The sequence below is a fragment of the Camelus dromedarius genome, chromosome 11 (assembly GCF_036321535.1).
Source record: "Camelus dromedarius isolate mCamDro1 chromosome 11, mCamDro1.pat, whole genome shotgun sequence".
NCBI classification, from domain to species: domain Eukaryota; kingdom Metazoa; phylum Chordata; class Mammalia; order Artiodactyla; family Camelidae; genus Camelus; species Camelus dromedarius.
Genome location: NC_087446.1, coordinates 19,774,863 through 19,797,365, shown reverse-complemented (window position 1 = coordinate 19,797,365; position 22,503 = coordinate 19,774,863). Strand labels below are relative to the sequence as shown.

The following is a 22,503-nucleotide window of genomic DNA, read 5'->3' as shown; positions in this document are numbered from 1 at the left end:
GTCATGTCTCCTTACACCCCTCTGAGTTGTGACAATTTCTTAGACTTTCCTTATTTTTGAATACTGTGACAGTTTTGAGGATTACTGGTAAGGTATTTTTCACATCTTCATACAGACTTTTTCAGATATACACAAAAGTAGAGAAATTACCCATATTTTGCCAATCTTATTTTCTCCTCTTTTTTTTTTTTTTTGCTGCAGTATTTTAGTTACATTTCAATGGTCCTCTCATTTCACCTGTAAATATTTGAATATTTCTCTCTAAGAGATAAAGCCTTAAAAAACAACCACAATATTACCATACCCAACAAATCTAATGCCAGTTTCTTAATATCAGATGTTTAGTTTGGGTTCTCCTGGCAGGTCTGCAAGAGGGAGATTTACTGGGGGAAACACCTGTGAGGAAAAATGGGGCTGTTGGGAAGCCTCAATATAGGTCCGATTGATATGAAGAAGAGAGGGAAGGAGGATGGTTGAGCAGGAAGTCTTAATCCACAGTGCAGTTTTAAGAAAGTTTTAGCAAGTCTGTAAAACATCCTCATGCCAAAGGTGCCCGTTCATCAGAATAGGCCTGATCCAACAGGAATGGGCTTGCCTTTGTATTCCTGCTATGCTCCTTTGTTGGCCAGGAGCAGACTGTAGGAAGCAGACCTCAGCTGAACATCATGGTGGATTCAGATCACAGCAGCTGAAACTGTGAGTCAGTTACTCACCCCACAGTAGGAGAGTGGAGAAACCCATTTTCACGGCTGCCGCGGCGTATGATACTTTGTGTTCAGGTTTCCCCCAGATATCTCAAAAAACTGTTTATTCAGATAGAGATCCAAATGAGAGTCATACATTGTATTTGGTTACTATGTCTCTTAACTCTTTTTTTAAATTTTTTATTGATTTATAATCATTTTACAATGCTGTGTCAAATTCCAGTGTAGAGCACAATTTTTCAGTCATACATGAATGTATATATATTCATTGTCACATTTTTTTGTCTGTGAGCTACCATAAGATCTTGTGTGTATTTCCCTGTGAAGTCTTTTTTAATCTATAAATTACACCCCCAAATTTTATGCCATTTTTTCAAATTGAAGAAATCAGATCATTTACTCTGTGGAATTTCCCACGTTCTGGATTTGACAGATTCTGTTTTTAAGATACTGTTTGATTTGTCTCTTTACCCTCCTTTTTTCTGTAAATTGTTCACTAGATATAGACACTTTACTGGATTCGATGCATATACCTATGGGACAATAATTTATATGTAGGTGGTGTGTACTTCTATTGAATCACATCCGAAGGTACGTAATGTCTGGTTGCCTCACTTTTAATGATGTTAAGGAAGATTAACAGATTCAGATGCTATTATACTTTATTTAAAAATTCTACATCAACCTTTTATGTAATGGTCTTAGCAAATTTTGATAATTACTGCCCAGATCAGTAATTATCATTACTGATAATCATTACCCAGATCTAATTATTATATCATTAGATACTGCAGAGTGATAATTTTCAAATTCTATCATTCTGTTTACATTAGTAGTTAGAATTCTTTAAAGAGAAACTTTTCTTCATCACTTGACTTGATTTCCCTAAAATGTAAGAAAGATAAAAATCACATTCTCTCCCTTTATTTTCCACTTTTACAGTAATGGGCCAGAGCCCCAGCAACCTCCAAAAAGGTAAGTCATCTGTTTGTTTTAGATGGTTACAGTGTTTTAATCCCTTGCAGTCATTACTTTTCGTGTCCAGATTGTCTCATATTTGGCCAGTGGGTACCCTTCCAAGTAGGCTCCTGTGATCTTTTGGTCATGGGTAGCTTCCTTGTTTTCTGGCGTGAGGTGTTCTAGTCTCATCTTGTACATTTCCTTTTCAAGACCTGGAAAATAAGAGCTACCTTTCTTTGTAGAAAATTAGAGCCTTGATAACCACCAAAATTATCAGATATAAAACTCAGCATTTATAGTGCTCTTCTTAACTAAAAGCTGTAAGGACCTTGAAACATTTTCCAACTCGTATTTTTACTGGAAAATTTTAGATGATAAAAAGCTGCTTGTTTATTTGCCATGTCTCATTCTTTTGCTCATTTGCTGTGCAAATGGTAGGCAGATCTCAGATATCTTTTTTTTTTTCTGAGGGGGGTACTTAGGTTTATTCATTTATTTATTTTCAGAGGAGATACTGGGGATTGAACCCAGGACCTCAGGCATGCTAAGCATGCAATCTACAATTTGAGCTATCCCCTCCCCCTCAGATATCTTGATTTTTAAAAAATTTAAATCTCTTCACGCCTATTGAGAAGCTCAGGAGATTGATTATAAAAGTCAAATTTTTTTTAGTAGTTAAATCACATAAAAGTGGTGTTCAGGTTAGAATGGAGAAGATAACTGATGTAAAAATGTATAATCATTGAATTGGATTGTTAAAAGACATCAAAGAGCTTATGTTAATAAAGCTAAATTCATAATAAAAAAGGTGGTGCCCAAATTGTTTCCCCTCCCCCATTAAAACTTGGCCCAAACTAGGGGGGAGGGTATAGCTCAGTGGTAGAGTGCATGCTTAGTTAGCATGCGCACGACCCTGGGTTCAATCCCCAATACATCCATGAAAAAAAATAATAATTTGGCCCAAACTTACAGTAGGGGTTTTAATAGAGACTAGACACTTCTACCTCTAGTCACACCTGGATGAGGGTCCATGCAGAAGGACCAGACAAAGAAGGTTTCACAGCTGGTTATGAGGCATTCCCGGTGAGGAGGAGGAGGAGGAATGTTGGATGAGGGCTAGAGGCAGGTTATGAAGTTGCCCTGTTACTGATTAAGCCACCAAGAGTCCCTGCAGTGCCTAGAATAAAGCCCAGTTGCTGGCAGCCGTCACCTAGGGGACCACCTAATAATACTGGCAAAAACTTTCTTCTGCCAATATCTCCATCCAAGAAGAAGGGTCTTTTTTTTCCAGAATGTGGGAAACAGTTGTAGCCTAGAATTCTTGGATCTTGTATTGGTTCACAAATAATTCCTGTTTACTATTTTGTGCTAGGCTCTCTTCTAGGTACTAGGGACATTGCAGTGAATGAAAAGACAAACCTAGCCTACATCATTTTTTATTCTCTGTTGCCAAATAAAAGTGTTGGCACAGGGCTGAGGATTGGTTGTTTCTCAGAATGTCCTTTGGACCTTTTCAAAAGATGAGAATTGAAATTCACTTATCATTTGACAGATAGTAGCCTTAATAATGTGTCATGGGGTATAATTTGTGTTATACAAATCATGCTGGTAGCTCTAATGTTTAGAAAAGACAGATTTATTCCCTTAATCTTGAGAAATTGGGAGATTTAGAGCATAAATTCATATTTCCATTAATTTAATTTGTTACATGAATTTTATTTTTGCCCCCAAATCGTGTCTTTAATGGCAAATGCTAGTAACTTCTCGGTGGGAGTCAGGACTCCACATTTTCCAGTACATTCTGATCATCTGAAGCATTTATGATTATCCACCACTTCCATGCTTAATTTTATAATTATACCAAAAAAGCATTATACCAAATATGGATCTGTATTCCTATAGCTCATAAAATTACCCAAATCACCCGTGGTTAAATAGAACTGCTTCTCGGTGTGTTTTTCTTTCCTTCTGAGCTCTGCAATTGAGGTGGAACTAAGTACAGTGTACTTTACAAGCTTCTGGTATCTAGTTACTTGAGAAACACTCCCCCTATGGTGAAATCATCAACAATTTACTTTTTTTTTTTTCCATAATTGAGTGGTCAGGACACTTTATCCTTTTCCTATGATTCTTGCCTAAACATGTACTTCTTTTGGGAGGGACATATGCGGGGGAATTAGATCCAGTTTTTAGGATTTACCCTTCATTCACTTATAAACTTAATCATTTACCCTTTTATACTTAGATTTTTTAAAACTCTTAAAAATAAATTAGTAAGAGTTATTTCCCCTCCCCCAGATACTTGAGAAGTTTCTCTTATTTGGTCTCAGATTTATGACATCTTCCTAACTTTAAAAAACTGAGTATCTCTGCATCTATGGGGAAATGAGACCAAAAGGAGTGTCTTGTTTACCTTGAGATCACATGGTGATGCAAACAGAATCAGATATCTTACTAGTCCCTGAAAATGGAGGTGTCTGACCACTAAAAGATTAGTCTGCAACACCAGTCTGTTTAGAGAAAGGTTAGAGATAACAAAATACTATAAAACCGTAAGATATAGGAAATTATAAAAATTATTTGAATGGAGGGAGAGTGGAAATTAACTTACATTTTGTCCTTGCCTCTTTAGAACATGATTTCAATTCAGTGCTACCAACAGCTGGAGGCAGTGTTTCTTTAAGTGTTAGTCTCTCTACCTCTGCCTTAGAATCACGTGGAGTCCAGAGGAACACCCAAATGAGTCAGACTGTCTCTGTTCTCAAAAAGCATATGGTTAGAGAATAGACATGGTATGCACAAAGAGGGAGAGATTCATTCCTTACAGGACTGAGGAGACATCTTTAGGACCTAGCATTTGAGGCAAGCTTTGAAGGGACTGGGGAAGGAGGGCTGGTGTCAGTCATAGTCAGGAATATTTAGAAAAATGTATTTGACCTCTGCTGAACCTACACCTGAGGTGGCGCCTAAGGTTCTCTGTACACACCTTGTAGTGAAGTGCTAGCTGCCAGGTTAGACCTACTTGAATTCAGAACCTGGCTGTACCACTGCTACTAGCTTTGTGACCTAAGACAAGGTGCTTTATCATTTCCTCATTTGCAACCAGGCCAAAATCATGCCTCACTCTGTTGGCTCGTTGTGAAGGATAAATGAAAATGCGTGCAGCTCTGCCTGTTCATAGCCATGATGGGAAAAGAATTCAAATGAAGTCTGTTACAGTGTGATTTGTCCCACTGAAGAAGTTGAGCAGGTCACGATGGTTGTCTTTCCTGAAATTAAAAAAAAAAAAAAAAGGAATCGGGAAGCTCTGGATGAGTAATAAAACTGCCATCTGGTCTTATATCTCTGCTTTTCTAGGGAGGCTGTCTGTCCTCAGAAGTCCAGTGGAAGCAAGTCAGAACTCTGTCCTGCAAAAAAATGCAGTATGTGTTGACACAAATGTAATATAATCTCCTTAGCCCCTGGTAAATTGTGGCAACTCAAGACACACTGAACAAGATCTTGGTTAAAGGAAAACATCTTTTAGAAAGAGAGCTTCTTGATTTACTTTACTCGAGAAGCTCAGAGCATTTCTCAGTTAGCTTGCTCTTCCTTTCAAATCCCCAGGCTCGACCTGGGCCTGTTTTCCTAAGTAAGAAATGTCTCTGCCCGGACTCCTGAGCAAATATATGCCAGAGGAGTATCATTAACCGAGCTGATACGGGAACTAAACAAACAGGGTGAATCAGCTTGGATTCACGAAGGCTGGCAGCAAGTCAATTTCTTTCTCTATTTCTCTACTTGTTTTTTCAGGGTACGTGATGACTAGAGACTGGTATGTCCTGATAGCAGAAAACAGGAAGCAGATCAAAGCGAGAGGCTGTTTGTCTCCTGACCTGCCCCTGGATAACAAGAAGCAGTTTGTGTTGACTCGGACTTGCGTCCTATAAGGTGGCCGAGCAGAGGGTGGCAGTTACAGGTGCTGGGACGAGGGGTGGTTTTTCTGTCACTAAGGCAGAGCACCACAGTGGCACTCGAAAGGGCTAGAACAAAACATTTTTCCCCCCCTGAATTGTACAAGTTTGAGGGTATCGTTAGCTTATGACCTAGAAGAAGAATCTTAACTGGAATATGGAAATTTAATTTGCCCAATGATATGTATTAATTTAAAATCATACACACAGTATAACTCGTTTTGTTTTATTTTCTCTTTAAGTGTTATATTGGCTCTTAGACTTGTCCATTCTTAGACCTTACATATGACTATCACTCTAATAGGATAATACTCTGCTCAGCTTAAACGTGGGTGATTTTACTTGTCATGTGAAATTTGTGGAGCATAAGAAAGAGAGTGTTATCTCTATTTTAATTAAGTTCAGAAATGGTAGGAATGTTTTTTTCCCAATGAGTGAGATTGATGAGAAAAATTAAAACAAGTGTTAGACTCTTTTCAGCTAGAAATATTTGGGACTTCAGTTTAAATTGGTAGAAATTATGAAAGGTAATATGGATTTAAAGAGATATTTAGATTTTCTTAAGATCTCAAAGACAGCTGACTAAACTGCTAAAAAGAAAAAGATTTTAAAAAGGCACCTTTAAAAATATATTTCCCATTGAAAAAAAGTTAGTATACAAAGGAAAAACTATTCCTAAAATAGTGAAATGCTGCTAGCTGTAGAAATAAATATAGGACATCCCTTTTCTCTTCTTTGTTGCATCCTTTCTGATGGGTACTCCAGGACTACACTGGTGAGGGGGAGCTTTTCCAGGACTGTCTGCTAACGGTACAGAAATCATTGGCACTTGGTGTCTGTGTGCATTTTCCTTCAAAAGTCCATAGGAGGTTTCAATCACCTGTTAAATAAGTGAACTCAAGAATGAATAAATGAGAGCCCTTGGTTGCTATTTTAACCTAATGCTGACTGACTCTTATTGATTACATTTGGTGATCTTTGGCGAATTACTTTATTCATGACTCTGTATCCTTGTCTATAAAGTGGAATTAATAACACCTACTACATAAGCACTACAGACATGTTTGTTGAATATCTGAATTACTCACTAGATTCAATTTAGATATACTAGACCCCGTTTTCTGGAGTCTGGGGTCTGGAGACCTGCCCTTTTAACAGAATCTGCTGGTGATGCTTATGCACCCAAAGCTGGAAAAACCACTCATTTAAACTCTCCTATCTATTGGGCAGGGCACTAGGGGATATGCCAATGGCAGCGCTAAAATGAACCCGACTGTCTTTGTCTTCAGTAAGTTTTACATATAGTTAAAGGACAGATAAAATGTTAACAAAACAGAGGAAGGAGAGACTCCCTTAAAAGACTAGTAAAACTTCTTAAGGATCTAGCCTTTTTAAGGGTGTAAGCAGGATTTTAAAAAATGCCTAGACTAGTTTGTGTTCCATGGTAAATGCAGAACTGTTGGTATTGTTATTTCCACATGTGCTTGGTCCACCCACGCCGCTCGTTTCTTCCTCATCTGTAAGGACAGTGTCTATATTTTTCAACAGATCTGTTCCAGCCAATTTATAAATCTCTTTGGGTGACTAGATTACTTTTACTGTAAGATTTTTGTGATTTGTGATTTTTGATTTTTTTACAGTTTTGTCCTGGTGACAGAGTTCTGACAGGCATTTTATTCTTTCTCTTTCTGTGGACCAACTTATGCATTTTCTTATTTCCATTTTGTGACTCTGAAAAAAATTTCATGAAAATCAAATTCTAATACAAACGCACATTGTACCTGCTGTGGATCCTGGAACTCATGATACGACTTCAGAAAACTCATTTTCTAAACTGTAGAAAAGAAATCCGTGTGGTTGATTCTCATTTAGTCAGGTTTTTCTGGTTCGTGGATTATTCAGATTCTTTGCTCCATGTACAGCTTTTCCCTTTATCGGTTTCTTTGCTTGTTAAGCATGAATTGAGAAAGAAAACGAAGCAGATCTGGTAAAAAGACTTAGCCTGGGAACTGAAAGAAACAGATGGCTAAAACAGGCTCAGCTTAGAGAATTCTGTTGATATTTGAGAGGGTGTCACAGTCCTGGCTTGTTCGCAGAGGTGTGACCTAGTGATGCTGGCATGGTTAGGATCAGGGATTTTGACCTTTGATTCAGCTGCTAACTTACTGTGTACCCTGTGCAAACCAGACAGCCTATTAGTATGATAAGTAAAATACCTACCTAACTTTGGACTCATGGTCCAAAGGGATGTCGGGAAAGGAATTTAAAGAATTCACTGATTGTGATTACAATATTCTAGATACTAAACTAGAAACCTGAAAAAAGGTACCTTCTCTCATAAAGATATTACTGAGATGAAACCGGAAATGGGCTTTTTTTCTCTCCCTTTTCAGAATTTGTATAGCAGTAGCACTAGATTCTATATAACTAATGATTTGGTGCTTCTTATAAATTAATGATTTGGTACTTCTTATAAAATTAGTGATTTGGTACCTCTTATAAGAATTATAATGATTTGGTACTTATAAAATTTAAAGGGCAACTTTTTTATAGCCATTTAATAGTGAGTAAAACTGTGTCACAGAACTTGACACAGAGGGTTAATTAGCTAAATAATGCTGAAATGGAGACTAAAATAGTTTTTCTGGTTTCTTGTTCACTAAAATGACATGTTCTAAATAAGTAAACATTTTTGTTCTATTTATGGAAGTCTGATATGTCTGTAGTCTGCTGTTATCATGTGTTTAATTTTGTTTTTTAATTCAGATGGGGCAGATGGTATGCTGTTAAAGCAAAACCAAAGATTTAGGACTAAGCAGGAATCTTCTGAATCATAAGCAGGAATTCTTGATGTGTTTGTAGCATAAAAGAGTCCTACTCCCTAGCACAAACAAACAAAAGCTTATTTTCAACTAAATTTAAATTGAGGAAAAGGAGAGAAGCACATTGATGAGATGGTCTTAAGATTTGGATTCAGGACTTACTAAGTGACCTTGGATTTGTCATTTCCCCTTCTTTAGCCTCCACTTCTTAATCTACAAAATGGTCATAATAATAACTCTCCTTCTATCATATGATTGTGATTTTGAGGATCAAAAATATGGTGGAAGTTTATAACATGAGCTATAACAATATCAGGGGCTTATTGCTAGTATAAAACCACATATAGCTGTTATATTATAGCTCTTATGTTGTTAGTAAATGAAATTGACTTTACCCTTTAGAGGTAAATTTTGACTTCAAAAGAAGGTTTAAAAAAAGAAGTGGTCTAAAATCCCTGGGATTAAAAGAATCCAAAAGCTGTTGGTTGCCAGAATCAAAAGGGAGGTTTTTAATTCAGCTTCTAAATTATGAAAAGATAGAAACAGGTAAAATGTAAAACTTACGTTCACAGATTTCACAACATACAGAATACTGAATGCAGTGGGGAGACAAGCTTTAGTGCAGAACTGGACGCCAGAAAAGCATATAGTCTCCTGAAGTTTCTTCTACTCCTGTGAGGTCCGTGAGTACAAGGTCTATTGTACAATAGGTGCTCAATAAATATTTGTTGAATGAATGAATGAGTGGGTAATGAAAAAACAGAAATGCATATACTTCTCTCTTGGCTGCTTCTCCTGTTGGAAGACTTAATCTTTTATCACTGGAATTCCACAAGAAACATCTTAACCAAGTCATGTGTTTGGGCCAATCTGTTTCCAGGCTTGTTTGTGTTTTTCACATTCTTTTTTTGGCCTGCAATATTATTCTGTGACCTCTTTCATGAATTCCAGTAGGTCATTTCAGTGGGGCCCCAAGGAAGTTAGTAAATTAAACTTGATTTGGAATGGAATACGTAGGGTGTGTGGCTTGGATTGGAATCAAATTAGGTCTGGTTAATCTTATTTTGGTTTAATCTATGTGGGAAAGAATAGAAATAGAGGAAAAACAAATAAACAGAAAATAGTGGAAACTATTCTTGTATAATGATAAGCAGTTTCTGTAAGGAATAGTTCCAGGGGCCAAAACCTAAATTATTTTTATTAAAAATTTGGGTACAAGATTCAGCAGTGGAAAGATTAACTTCTCCAGTCATCAGAGTTGGTGTTTACTTTTCTAGCTTTCCCAAGCCAGAATCTCTAGGCTTTTAAAATGTGGATGCTCTATAGACAAAGCATGTTACTTAATATAGTTCATGCTTTTTAATCTTCTCTAGGGCTCTGGAAACGGAAAAGCCCAACCTTTGGGAAAGCTCAGCTCCTAGGGAAGCAAAAAAAGTTTCAAGTCAGAGCATCCACATTCCGTCTTGAGTTTCTTAGGCCATCCTAAGGCGGAGAAATGTTGAGAAAGTGCGCTGAGTTCCCGCATGTGTAATTTCTTTAAGCCAACTATTTCTGCCTGCAGTCATTTCCAACTTACAACGTATTGGACCACTGAGGTCTTAACCTGAGTTCCCGCATGCATAATTTCTTTAAGCCAACTATTTCTGCCTGCAGTCATTTCCAACTTACAACGTATTGGACCACTGAGGTCTTAACCTTGGTGCTCGGAGTTTAGGAAATCCCCTTCTGGGACTGGCTGAGAGCACTGGAGTAACGTGGGGAATTTCTCTAAAGCTACCTGGGAAGGAGGAAGGCAGGAAGGAGCAAGTGAAACCCTCGGATTGAGCAACCTTGAGTTCAGGGTTCTCACTGGGGCCCGGGGAATCATGTGTGTTGTTCCTTGAAGAGAAATTCATGCGATCACCTAATACCTTCTTAGCAAAGAGAGAATTGAGATTTACCATTCAGGAGTTTCGGGAATTAATATTTGTTCTTGACAATTGAGTTTCCCCTCCCTGGGAGGTCAGTATTTGCTCATTTAATAGAGCAAAATAAGTTTTCCTTTGAAGAATGGGAAGAGTCACCGTATTAATTCTGATTTTTCATATTAGACCTACAGATTAAAGGTGTGGATTAAGGTACTAAGGCATGGGGAGGTGATGTGGAGTTTTTCCAGCACTTGCTACAGGGTTCTAAGTACCTGTCTTCCACTTTAGTTGGCTGATGTTGGTGAAGGCTTCACTTGTCTGGATAGAAGGGAATCATGATGGTTTTTCAAACGTCTAAAACAGATGACTAGACCAGCTGATTTTATACAATTCTTTTCAGCATTCAGATTAACGATTCCCAAGCAGCAAATGAATTTTGTCTTTGGTTAATTTTCCAGGTGCAAATCTAGTTAGTGGCAATCTCCTAGAAGTTTAAAGGACTTTTGACTGCTTCAGTAATACTTAAGTATTTTAAAAAATTATTTTGTTACATAATATTTTCTATGTATAAAATTATACTTATATATACCATTATATACACATACATAAAATACATATTATACAGTGTTGATACAGGTTTGAAAAATAAGAAAATGGGAGTCACAAAGGTCTTAGAGTGGTTGCTGTTCTAACAGAAAGGATACCATGATTTCATTTTCTGTTTTAGAAAAAAAAGAGATGGTACCATTTCATTTGTTCAGTTCTGATTCTCCCTGATAACTGGCTTTTTTTGTTTTTACTTTTGGAAATTGCATCTTAAAAATGTAGATTTACTGGCTCAGGCACTGCTGATAATGTAATGTAATTCACTGAAAGTAATTGTTGCTAATGGGAAAATGGACAGATTAAATAAGCCACATTCTAATAAATGACCTTTTTAAAGGGTTCGTTAAAAATATGGACGGACACATGCAGATGCCTTAAATCTTTTTTTTGAAACAAGGAGATGTATGAATAAGGAGATGTAGGAATAAGGAAACTCACTCTGCTAAAGTTTAAAAGGGAGAAGGTAAAGATAGAAAGTCGCATTTCTAGTATAACCGCAGCTGCTCAGCACGGCAGGAAGAAGAGTGAGACATTTGTCCACGTCTCTGGTGACAGAGTTCTCTTTCCTCTTTTCACTGTCATAGTTTCCAAATTTTATTGAACATATTTGTTCCTACATGGAAAAAGTCTTTGATTGATTGATTGATTGATTGATTTAAATACTGGTTTTTTTCTGCAGTTTCCATGATGCCCAAGAGTTAATTCCAGTGGCGTTTCTAGTGTGCTTCTGCCACCTGCTGCTTTCCGCAACCCATTACAGTGATCAGCCAAGAAAGAAAAACACTTGGCAAGGTGGTTATTTCTCTGGAGATGCGTTCTAGTATAGGAGGAGGATGAGAGGGAAACATATTTCAGATCCATGGAAGATACACTGTGTGTATGAGAGAGAGACAGAGAGACAGAGATCTTTCTACTAGATTACATCACTATTAAAATTACATTTTATGACTCGGACTTGCAACCTGGCAAAGGAGAAGAGTGGAGACCTTGGTCTTAGTGCTGACGACAATAAGCTCCTTAAGAAAGGTTTTAAAACATGTTTTGATACTTCCTCTCCTTCCCTGTTCGTTAAGCGTGTTCCCTCCGACTTATGCCTAGAAAGCTCAGGGTGGCTTGTTAAATGTTGTTTCTTTAAATTAAATCGCCTGCCGTGTTTCCATGACTCTTTTTCTTTCTCCACATTATCATTCCAGACAACATTCCATTTGTTCAGTGCCTCAAACTATTTCTATGGTCTGCTGCCCCGGAGTTATGCTGAGCTCCAGAAAGGGGCGCCTGCCTCACCTGGAACTTTGGCCTTCCTGCTGGAGCGTAAACAAGCCTGATTTGGTGACTTGTCTGAGGAACTCTCGGATCTTCCTCTTTAGGAATTAATTGAAACACTTTTGATTTTGAAACGGTAGTTAAAGAGCCTGGATGCAAATGACTTATGTTTGTTGTCTGGACAAACACCTATGTCTAGGACGTTGGTGCAACAGTCTTCCCTAAGCTCATGAAAATACTAACAGTGCCAGGCCTGAGGCTGACTTTACTTTTTTCCTTTGGACTCATGCTTGCATTGAAGAATTGCGATTGTGACGAAGACCACAGAGTTACAATCTCAGAGGGCTTGAACAGTACAGAAAACACGTTACAGGGCAGGCCAGGGACAAGATTTTTTGTTTTAATATATGTAGTCCTATTGGCCCTCAGAAAACAACGGTGAGATTTGTGTTATCTTCCTCATTTCTCATTAGAGGAGACAGAGACTAGAGAAGACCTGGCTTACCCAGGGTCAGACAGCTGGGAAGGGTCAGGGCAGGGACCTTAACTCCAGTGTCTGCCTCCCAGTTCCACACTCCCCAGAGAGTCGACTGTCTTTCCACTGCAGATGGCGAGGCTCTGGATGGTCATGGTAGTCAGAAAAGGGGAAGCAAGTCTGGACCAAAAGCAGGAGTGAGACATGCTGGGAGGCTCGCTGGCAGCCTGGGCACCTCCTCTCCCTGAGGAGCCTCAGGCTGTGGGGGTTGGCGGAGCAGCCCAGGTAGCAGGGATGCGCTTCCCCAGGCCCTGCCCATCCCCCGTGTTTGGTCAGTTCTGACTTGTGTCAGTGCAGCGACATCTCCTGGCTTCTGTTCTCCTTCCACCTCCAGTCCAGCCGTCACTCTGCAACCACGAAGAGCCTTTCCGGAGAACAAATCAGACCTTGTTGCTCCTGAGCTATAACTCTTTCAAAAGTTTCCTGTTATAATTTGGATAAAGTCCAAATTCTTGAGCCTGGCAAGTTAGCCCCTTCTACGCTCAACCTCACCTCTCCACCACCACTACATCAGCTGAGGGGACAAATCACTGTTTCCCACACTGTGCCAGGCGCTCTCTCCCCGGCCTGTTCTGCTGTGCCTGTAGCATTGCTCAGTTTTCCTCCTTTGTCTGACTTCCTCCTACTTCTCTGTTACAGTCTCGGCTTAAAAGTCACTCCTTTCAGAACACTTTCCCAAACCCCTTCTCCAGCTCCACTCCACGTGTGTCCAGCAGCGCTCTGTTCCAGTGTGGCACTCAGCACACTGCCTTGCAATTACCTCATTTTATTGAGATATAATTCACCTACCATAATATTCACCCTCTTAAAGTCTACACGAGTCAGTGGTTTTTAGTATATTTACAAGATTGTGCAATCCTCACCACTCTCTAATTCCAGAACGTTTTCATCACCCCAGGAAAATCCCCAGCCACTGAGCTGCTTCCCATCCCCCTCGTCCCCCCTCCATGGCAGTTACTAGTCTGATGTGTCTCTCTTGGTGGATTAGCTACTCGAGGCATTTCACATAAGTGGGATCATACAACATGTGCCCTTTGTCTCTGGCTTCTTTCCCTCAACATCATGGTTTCAAGGTTCATCCACATTAGAGCCTGCGGCAGCATCTCACTCCTTTTTATGGCTGAACATCATTCCATTGTGTGGATAGATCACATTTTGTTTCTTCATTCATCAGTTGATGGACATTTGGGTTGTTTCCTCTCTTTGATTATTGGGAACAATGCTTCTGTGAACATCTGTGAACAAGTTTTTGGCTGATTCCATGTTTTCATTCTTGGCTGTGTCCCTCGGAGTGGAATCGCGGGGCCGTATGGGAACCGTCTCCCACGGCAGCTATACCTGTTTGCATTCCCATCAACAATATACGACGGGTCTAATTTCTCCCAATCCTGGTTATTTTCTGTTGCTTTTTACATTTTTTTAAAAATTTTTTATTCAATGGTATCCACCCTAGTGAGTATGAAAGTATAATTACTTTTTAGCTGGCTGGCTTTTCTCATGACTAAACTCTGTGAAGGCAAAGGCTCTGCGAGATCTTGTTCGTTTTTGGACTCCAGTGCCTAATGCTTTGAGTCAGTGCTCAATTAATGTCTGCAAAATGGGCATAAATCTTACCTATTTGCTTTGCTTCTATAAATCTAGGGAAGATAAGGGCTGGAATGGGAAAAGATGTTCTGGCTGCCAGGCCACACACTCTTCACCAGGGTGCTGTGGGATTTTAATAACCACACTAAGTAGATGATTCCAGGGCCTCAGTGGTCTTACCTGAGAAGCTCCGTGTGCGGAGAACGGCATGAGTGCCCAGGTCCACAGCTCAGAATGGGGAAGAACACACTCAGCTCTGCTGGCAATACAATCCCTGACTCCAAGGAGTCTTTCTGTTCCAAACACATCTTCTGAGGGCCTGTGGACAATACCCAGTGAGAAAGCAATTCATTATGAGTGAAAGTGGAGAAGGAAAACGCAGAACAAAAGTTCCTTTCCTGGAAACAAACAGGCCACGTTGATTACACATTCAGAATAACACAGACTGAAGCCTGGTGGTCGTGCCCCGAAGCAGCCCTGTTTAGCCAGGTTACAGCTGGGATCTTAGCTACTGCCTGTCCTTCCCTCACTGTCTGATTTTATTTGTCCCTATGTGCCAAAGTCTTGGATTTGCCCTGGTGAGCTGGCAGCAAAGATGTGCTTATTCCCCAATTTCCTGGGGTGACGTCCTGTAAAGAAGGGGCCTGTAAAAGAAAAGGTTGTGCCGTCCCCTGGGTCCTGTTCCTAGGGTGTGGGTGGCTGGTGGGGACCACGGTGCCACCTGCCACACTCTGGAATCCACCTCCACCCTTGGTCAACTTTCTCCCTCATCAGGTTCTGCTCCTTCGGGAGGAATCTTCCGTAGCATTTTCTGCTGCCTTTGTCTTTCTGCACTTTTTTCTCTGTTCGCCTGCTGTGACACAAAATGGGGCCCAACCCTGGGAGCTTCCTGTTGAAATGTCATCTTTACATTTTGGGACTAGTTTTTAGCTCCGTCTTCCCTTCAGTACGTGTGGATGTGCTGAGAAACAATTCCCACCTGACTAACATCAATACCCTTTTCCTCTGTTTCCGCTTTCCCGGCACAAGCGGAGTATGGACTCCTCATGATCCTCTGAGGGAAGAGAACAGGAAAAGAGAAGAGAGACCTTTGGGAAAGTCTTAGGTAAACAGGACTGACCTTGTGTAAGGAGTGTTGCTGTTATTATATAGCAGTGAAAATACAAAAGATAGGGGGGAAAAAACAAGGTAGTAATCTTTGTCCAAATATGGCCCACTTGAACTCTGGATGGTATTTCGGCACGGTAGGAAAATTCCAGAAATCCCTCTGGCTGCAAATGTTTCCCTCACTTTATCTGCCTCTGCTGATAAAGCAGATGAGCTGGGTACCGGGAGGTATGGGTTGTTGGAAGGAGCACAGCCCGTTTGGGGCACCGAGATCCGTGCCTTCCCCTAGTTCTTTCCCACTCCCTGACCTGTCACTTCACTTACATCTTCCGTCAGGAGGTTAGTTTGTTTGGCTTCTTCAAATATTGATCTCAAAGAAGTCAGACCCTCGCCTGCCCCCTGTGCCTTGGGAGCACTGAACTCACAGGGAGGGGAATTCTGCCCAAAAAAAAAAAAAAAAAAAAAAAAGCCTAGAGTTTCTGGCAACTTTGCTTTCCTTGGCACACTCACCAGAACCAAGTCTACTGGGCCCGTTCACAAGCCCAGTGCCTCCAGCGGGGAGGAACATGTGGCTCTTGGTCCCCACGTTTGCTCACATGACCCGTCTGCTCAGAGCTCTGACCAGTTGGGCACCCGTGCTTCTGAGCAAGCCAAACACTCGTAACTTGTCGGTGGAAATGAAACAGAGTATTGTACAAAAAGGCAGTGCAGGATTGTTTAACTCTGGCTCATTCTTCTGAAAAGTTCCTTTTGCTCTTGCAGAGAAGAGCATATGAGAGAAGTTCCAAAATTCAGGCAGAAATTCAGAGGGACAACAATGCAAGCTTAAGCTCCAGCTTCTGGGCTACATGAGTGAGTGAGATGGTTGCAGACAGGCCAGAAACTTTGGCCCGGGCTGTCCGTGCTGCGTTGCGATGTGCATCTGGATGGATCCACCCCCGAGGTTGTTTATTTACCATGAGAACTGAAGGAAAAGTTCAGAAACATCCTGTCACAGGATGTGCGTCTGGCCGGCCTGAGCCCTGCTCCGGAGGAAACCTGGAGCCTGTGCAGGATTGGTGGCATTACTGCCCTCTAGTGGTCTGTCTGAGGCATAGACGAATAAACTGCAGGTGTCCCCCCAACCCCCGGAAAATGTATCCCAGTCCACTCCCAGGTGGTGTGTAGGAGAGAGAAAGGAGGCAGGGAGGGAGGGAGAGGGAGAGAGACAGGAAAGGGAGAGGATTCTTGCCAGTGGAGCTCCTCTCTGAGGCTCCAGTGACAGGGCTGCTGAGGTCTGCTCAGGGCCTCAGTGAGAACATTTTTCCCCAGGGTTCCAGCAAGTGGTACTGGCTACAAACCTTGACTGTGGGCTTGTACTCAGGCTCTGGGTTCCTTTCCAGCCTCCAGAGCTTTACATCAGCTCCCCTTGGCCCACATTCCCTTCCAAGGAATTTATGTGATGGAGCAAATTGTTGGACTGGTTGAGTATTTCTCAAAATTCTAAGACAGTCTGAAACCCAGTGCTTTGATCTGCCACATCTCCTTTCCTAGGCCCCTTTTTAGCATTGGGTTTGAAGGCTTTCCCTGCCTCTCCTTTTCCTTCTCCCGTTTATCTTTCATAGGTGTTATCTCAATAAATCTCTTGAACTTCTAAAAAAAAATACCAGCTGGTTGGAACCAGGTGTTGCAAACGTCTCCTCCAGACCAAGCTCCCTCTCTTGCCTCTGCCTTTCTTGTGTGTTTTTAGGTCATTCTCCCAAACGCTCTGGTCTCGCTGTGCACTTAACTTCCTTCTGCCTTCCCCCAGCAGAACTATGGTCCAGTTCCTCAGGTGCCTGAGGGCAAGAATGTTGAGAGAGCTGTCTCAGCCCTTAGGGAATGACAGGAATGCAGAGAATTTCTGCACTACTTTTCAGACCCACGGGAAAGAAGATGGAGGGGGGAGGGGGTGGACCTTCACAAACACCCCAGATCACAGTGACCTCAGGAGAAGGAACCGACTCTGAAGCCACAGTCTCCCCTTGGAGTCCTTTCCTGACTGCTGACCTCAGAACAGTGGCCGCTGGGAAAGGTGGTGGCTGTGTAGCCAACTGCAGGCACGCCACGCGACTGTGGCTCTGAGTCTTGACATGTGGCTTGTCTGTTGTGATCTCTTGGTTGTCGTCACTACAATAGGTAATGTGAGGCGACTTTGTAACAGTCTTTTCAGGGTGGAGTTGTGGAGTACTGTTCCTGGGTCTGTGACATCCTGGAACTTCCCCCAGGGTCTCATTTCCTTCAAGAAAGGGGGAAAAATATGGCAGGAGTTTAACTCAGAACTCTCACCAGAGTCCCACAGGCTCTCTATTCACACTCACTTTTTTATTTGGTTATTTTTTTTTTATGGAGATACACGGGGATTGAACCCAGGACCTCATGCATACTAAGCACGCACTCTAGCACTGAGCTACACCCTCCCCCTGTTTGGTTGTTTTGTGGTGTCTTGCACTTAACTCACATAACTATGAGAATGATCATCAGCCCCGCCCCCACCCAACCAGTTTTGTGACAATCAGAAGAATCTCACATGGGGGACAGGATTTGGGGAGTTGAGGAATGTTTTGAATTATTTATTGAGCTATTATCTTGAGTCATTGCTGGCTCTTTGTTTTTTTTCCTTTTTTTGGCGGGGGTTAATTAGGTTTATTTATTTAGTTATTGTAATGGAAGTACTGGGGATTGAACCCAAGACCTTGTGCATGCTAAGCGTGTGCTCTGACCACTGAGCTACACCCTCCCTGCTGTATCCGGCTCTTGAAGATAACATTACCCTCTAACACTGCAGCCACCTCACACCCCCGCCCTGCTCCACCTTTGCCTCCATAAACATCTCCTTAGAAACACAGACGTGTTACTTAGGACAGGTGACACTTCACAGTCAAGGAGTGCAAATATTAACATGGGTAACCAGCTTTGTGAGACTCTTTCCTTGTGTTACAGTATAAACATGAAAGGGTTTTATTTTTCCCACAGTCGCTACTGTGTTCTGGCAAAACTCTCTTTGCCTGCTGGGTCCTTCACGGCATCTCAGCCCAATTCTGTAAGTTCTCCGGACATGGAATGCAGGTAGAGTTTTGTTTGTAGCTACAGGCCTTCCTCAACAATTCTCCATACTTAGTGCCTGACTGCCGTCTGTGACATAGTAATATCCTGGTTCTCAGCCCTGGCTTCATACTAGATTCAGTCACTCTGGAAGTGGGACCTGAGTCTGAGTAGTTTAAAAAGTTTAAAATCTGCTAGTGATTTTGGTTCACATTGAGGGTTAGGAACATGACACGATCCATGGAGGAAGCACGGGGTCCTGAGGGCCAGCGTGGAGAATTACTGCTAAAGTGAGAGACATGGTGTGGGGAAGATGTGGTTCTCCAGCTGTGGTGGGAGGCAGCAGGCTTCTGTAGGAGAAAGCAGGTTTGAGGGATGAAGACTCTGGGGGGAGGGGAGGCCCTAGAAGAGCTCTAGTTCCCCCAAAGTCTGTCTTTCTCGTCATTTTGTTTTTCTCATCATCAAATATCCAGTCTCACTCCTTGAAAAAGACTTACTGGAGTTTTTGCTCTTAAACTTTTCCTTAGCCCTGCCATAGGGCTGCACAAGGCACCGTGCCCGGGGCCTTGTTCAGACGTGGACCTTGCCCTGTGACTTAGCAGAGAGCAGGGATAAGGGCAGACTTCTGCAAATGGTTATCAGACAAAGCCAGTCTCTTTGAAGAGGCTGAGCTCCTGCCTCTGAGAATGATTACTCCTTCCTCCTATGGCAGTTTTAAGTCCCCCTACCCTGACATCTAGCTTTTTCTTCTTTCCACGCCTTCCTTTTCATCTGCTTCCTTTCGCCTGGTGCTTTATAGTAAGCCCACCGGGTAGGCGGTTGACCTGAAAAGTCCAGAGGAAGAGTGCGAACATCTCTTTTTTGTCTTCTTTTTAGGAGTGAGAAAACTTTGCACTTCTTTCCGTGTCTCGGTGACCAAGATTGGCTCCTATGTCCATTTTAAACCAATGACCAGTGAAGGGGATGGGCCTCTCACGGGCGCATTAGGCTGGTCCTGAGGAGCAGCGTGATACCGCAGAGCCAAGCACCAAGAGTGCTACACTCTGCTCCTCTCTCTCACAGCACTTTTCACATCACTTTGCAATATTCTCTTCGCTTGTCTGTTTGCTCTAATAAGTCAAGGATCTTGTCTTATTGATCTTTTTCTCTCCACGTCCTGCAGGGGTTTTTCATCTTATTGTTAGAGACAGAATATCCACCCATACATAAAACCCACATAGGCATTTCAAGCAGATGCAAACTACGTGTAGGCACACAGTTTGGTTCTTGAACTTGGGCACCCCAACTGGATCGGCATCATGAAAGGCCACTGTAGCCAAGTCCATTGGAAATGCATTTCCGCTCAGCAGATGGGCAGTAGCTTTTCTGGTTTCCTCAGATTCCCCTGAAATTCTGAGAAGCCTCCGCCTGTATTTTCCTCTCGCAACTTAGTCACGTGGTTGTTGGTCATTTGCCATTGATACAGTAGTGGGTGCAAGGATTTTCATAAAGTCAGAGGGCTTCTGTGAGTCTCTTAATGACTAAGGGACTTCACTCCGTTTCCTGGAAGGTGCCTGCAGCTGTAGTCAGGCAGGCACTTGAAGGTCTCCTGTGATGCTCTCTCTCACTCCTTTTTGGCAGGTACACCCCCATTGTTTGAGCAGCTTTTGTCAGGTGCTATTGATTAGGACTGTTTGCCAGAGCACAAAAGAGTTGGAGAGAGACCACACTGGAATAAACAAGACGCTGAACTCAGGGGAGCCTGGGAGAGCCCTGGGTGGCCGAGAAGAGGGTCGTGTACTACAGCACTCAGGGCATAGGGGGAAGCACCTGTCAATTATGGGAATGACATATAAACAATTGTTTATAAAATGCTTTTGGAAAGTAATTCGGACAAATTGGCTTAAAAGGAAATAGATGCTATGTGGGATGATGTTAAAGAAGTTAGCTGAGTGCTAATATACTGAATAGTAGTGTAGTTACCTAGTTTGGAGCTTTATCTTTTTTCAGATGTAAACCCACAGGCCCTGCTAAAAGGATGGGTTTAGGCAGTCAGGTTTGTACTATGGAACCCACACACCCCTGTCCCCCCAAGATTGCACTAAGGATGTGGAAACCGGATCTAAGCTGAAGTAATTAGATTTTCTTAGTTTCTTAATGACCCCAAAATGATGGTCCATTGATGTTGAGTTTGGTCCAGTGCCCCAGCTGGGTTTGGCTTCAAAGGGTAGAAAGCAAAAATTATAATGCCTCCACAAGATGGAAACTCCCTCTTCTCTCACATAAGCGGAGGCAATCCGGGGCTCCCATGGCAAGCTGTTTCATTGCCATCAAAGACCCAGGCTTCTTCTGTCCTGCTGCTCTCCCGTCTTTCAATGAGTGTTTCTAAGCAGTGGTGTGCTGGTAAACTCATCCTTGGAGCGGGGACCGGAGGGCTGATTTGTAGGATTTCCCTGATTCCTATGTTGGAAATATTCCCTGAATGGCCCATTTCAAACTACCAGTGGTTTAATAACTAGTTCGCAAAGTTCCCGAATGTTCAGCATTCTTCTCTCCTGAGCCCATGAGCCAGCTCTAGCATACGCCTGCTTCTTCCTCATGGTCCAGAATGGCTGCATTGTCCAGAATGGTCCAGACATCAGAACTGCATTGCAACCAGTAGAATGGAGGAAATCAAAAGGGAAGCAAACCTCCTCCTTTTTAAGGATATCTTCCAGAAGTTGTGCACAGCCCTTCTGCTTAAATCCCATGGGACAGAACTTAATCATATGACCACATTTACTTGGGAAAGGTATGTTTTATTCTGCGTTTCCATGTGCTCAGCTGGAATTTGGGTGTTCTGTTACTAAAGAAGAAGAGGGTAATAAGTCGGGGGGGAGAAGGAATCTCTGTCACTAATGGTAACACGTGGCTCCACATAAATGTCTAAGTTAATGAGGAAACAGAAGCCCATGTTAAAAAGAAGTTCATTTTCAGAGTGAGAGGGAGTGGATTACAGCCAGCATGATCCATGTAGCTTCAGAGAGGGAGAAAACAGCTGCTTATTATTTAGATTTTAGGGTAACCAGTGATAATACCCCTTTCTCTCCTGAGTTGGAATCAGTGGAGAGGCAGATACATAAGGCAGAAGGAGATAAAAATGTCACCTTTATTACTGATTAAACAGTTTGGAGAACTTTGACCCTGCAGTAACAAAGGGCTCACTAACTTCACCCCCAAAATAAACTTCTGCACCTGTCCAAGCAGAGTTGAAAAACTACAGTGCTGCCACCCTCCCTGCCCTCATTTATCCCTGCCATATGCACCTGCCCTTGGCTGTGCCCTGTAGGAACCCCCTCCCCCCAAAAAAGAACAAGGGGCTACCCTAAGCATGTACTTTCTTCTCCCAGATTCACCCATCAGAAAGTTAAGAGTGACTGAGGAGTAGGGAGAGAGGCCAGGAAATGCCCATCCATGTTAAAACAGGAGGAACAAGTGCTCCTGCTAATACTTGAGCTCTTTCAGACCCGCAGAGGTTTAGCTAATCATCCTGCAGTTGGGTTATGTGAAATCCCTCTGAATCCTCACTGCTATCTGCGTTTACTTAAACGGGCACAGATGGTTTCTCTTCCAACACAAAGGTCCCTAATGAAAAAGTATAATGAAGGGCTATCTTGGGGGCAGACACTGAATGCTGTAGGAGTTCCCAAGAACATTTATAAGAGAGGGTTGGAGCAGACAAAGGATGTTTCCTGGAAGTGGTAAAACTTGAACACGTTCTTAAAGTCTGGGCAGGGTTTTCAATAGGCTGAGGGAAGGGAGGTGTTTCAATCAAGGGGAATTTGATGGAGGAAACAAGAATCGGGGAGTGGACATGGCACGGTCAAGATGCGGGGAGGAGACCATAAAGGTTCTCGCTGTGGTACCTGCTGGAGAGCAGTGGGCAGTGGAGATGGAATTAGAAAGAAGAGATCTTGGGGACGCTGTCTGAACAACCCTATCAGAGGAGCAGTGTATGGAGATGGAAATTTGCAGCCATTG

General features: G+C 42.1%; 1 long non-coding RNA gene across 1 annotated transcript; it reads left to right on the top strand.

Annotated features, from left to right (window-relative positions):
* The first annotated feature begins 3,895 nt into the window (after positions 1-3,895).
* On the top strand, positions 3,896-12,193 carry LOC135322526 (uncharacterized). The gene is made up of 3 exons (XR_010383137.1): positions 3,896-5,594; positions 9,012-9,118; positions 11,632-12,193. It is a non-coding gene; the product is annotated as an uncharacterized LOC135322526 (long non-coding RNA).
* Positions 12,194-22,503: the final 10,310 nt, after the last annotated feature.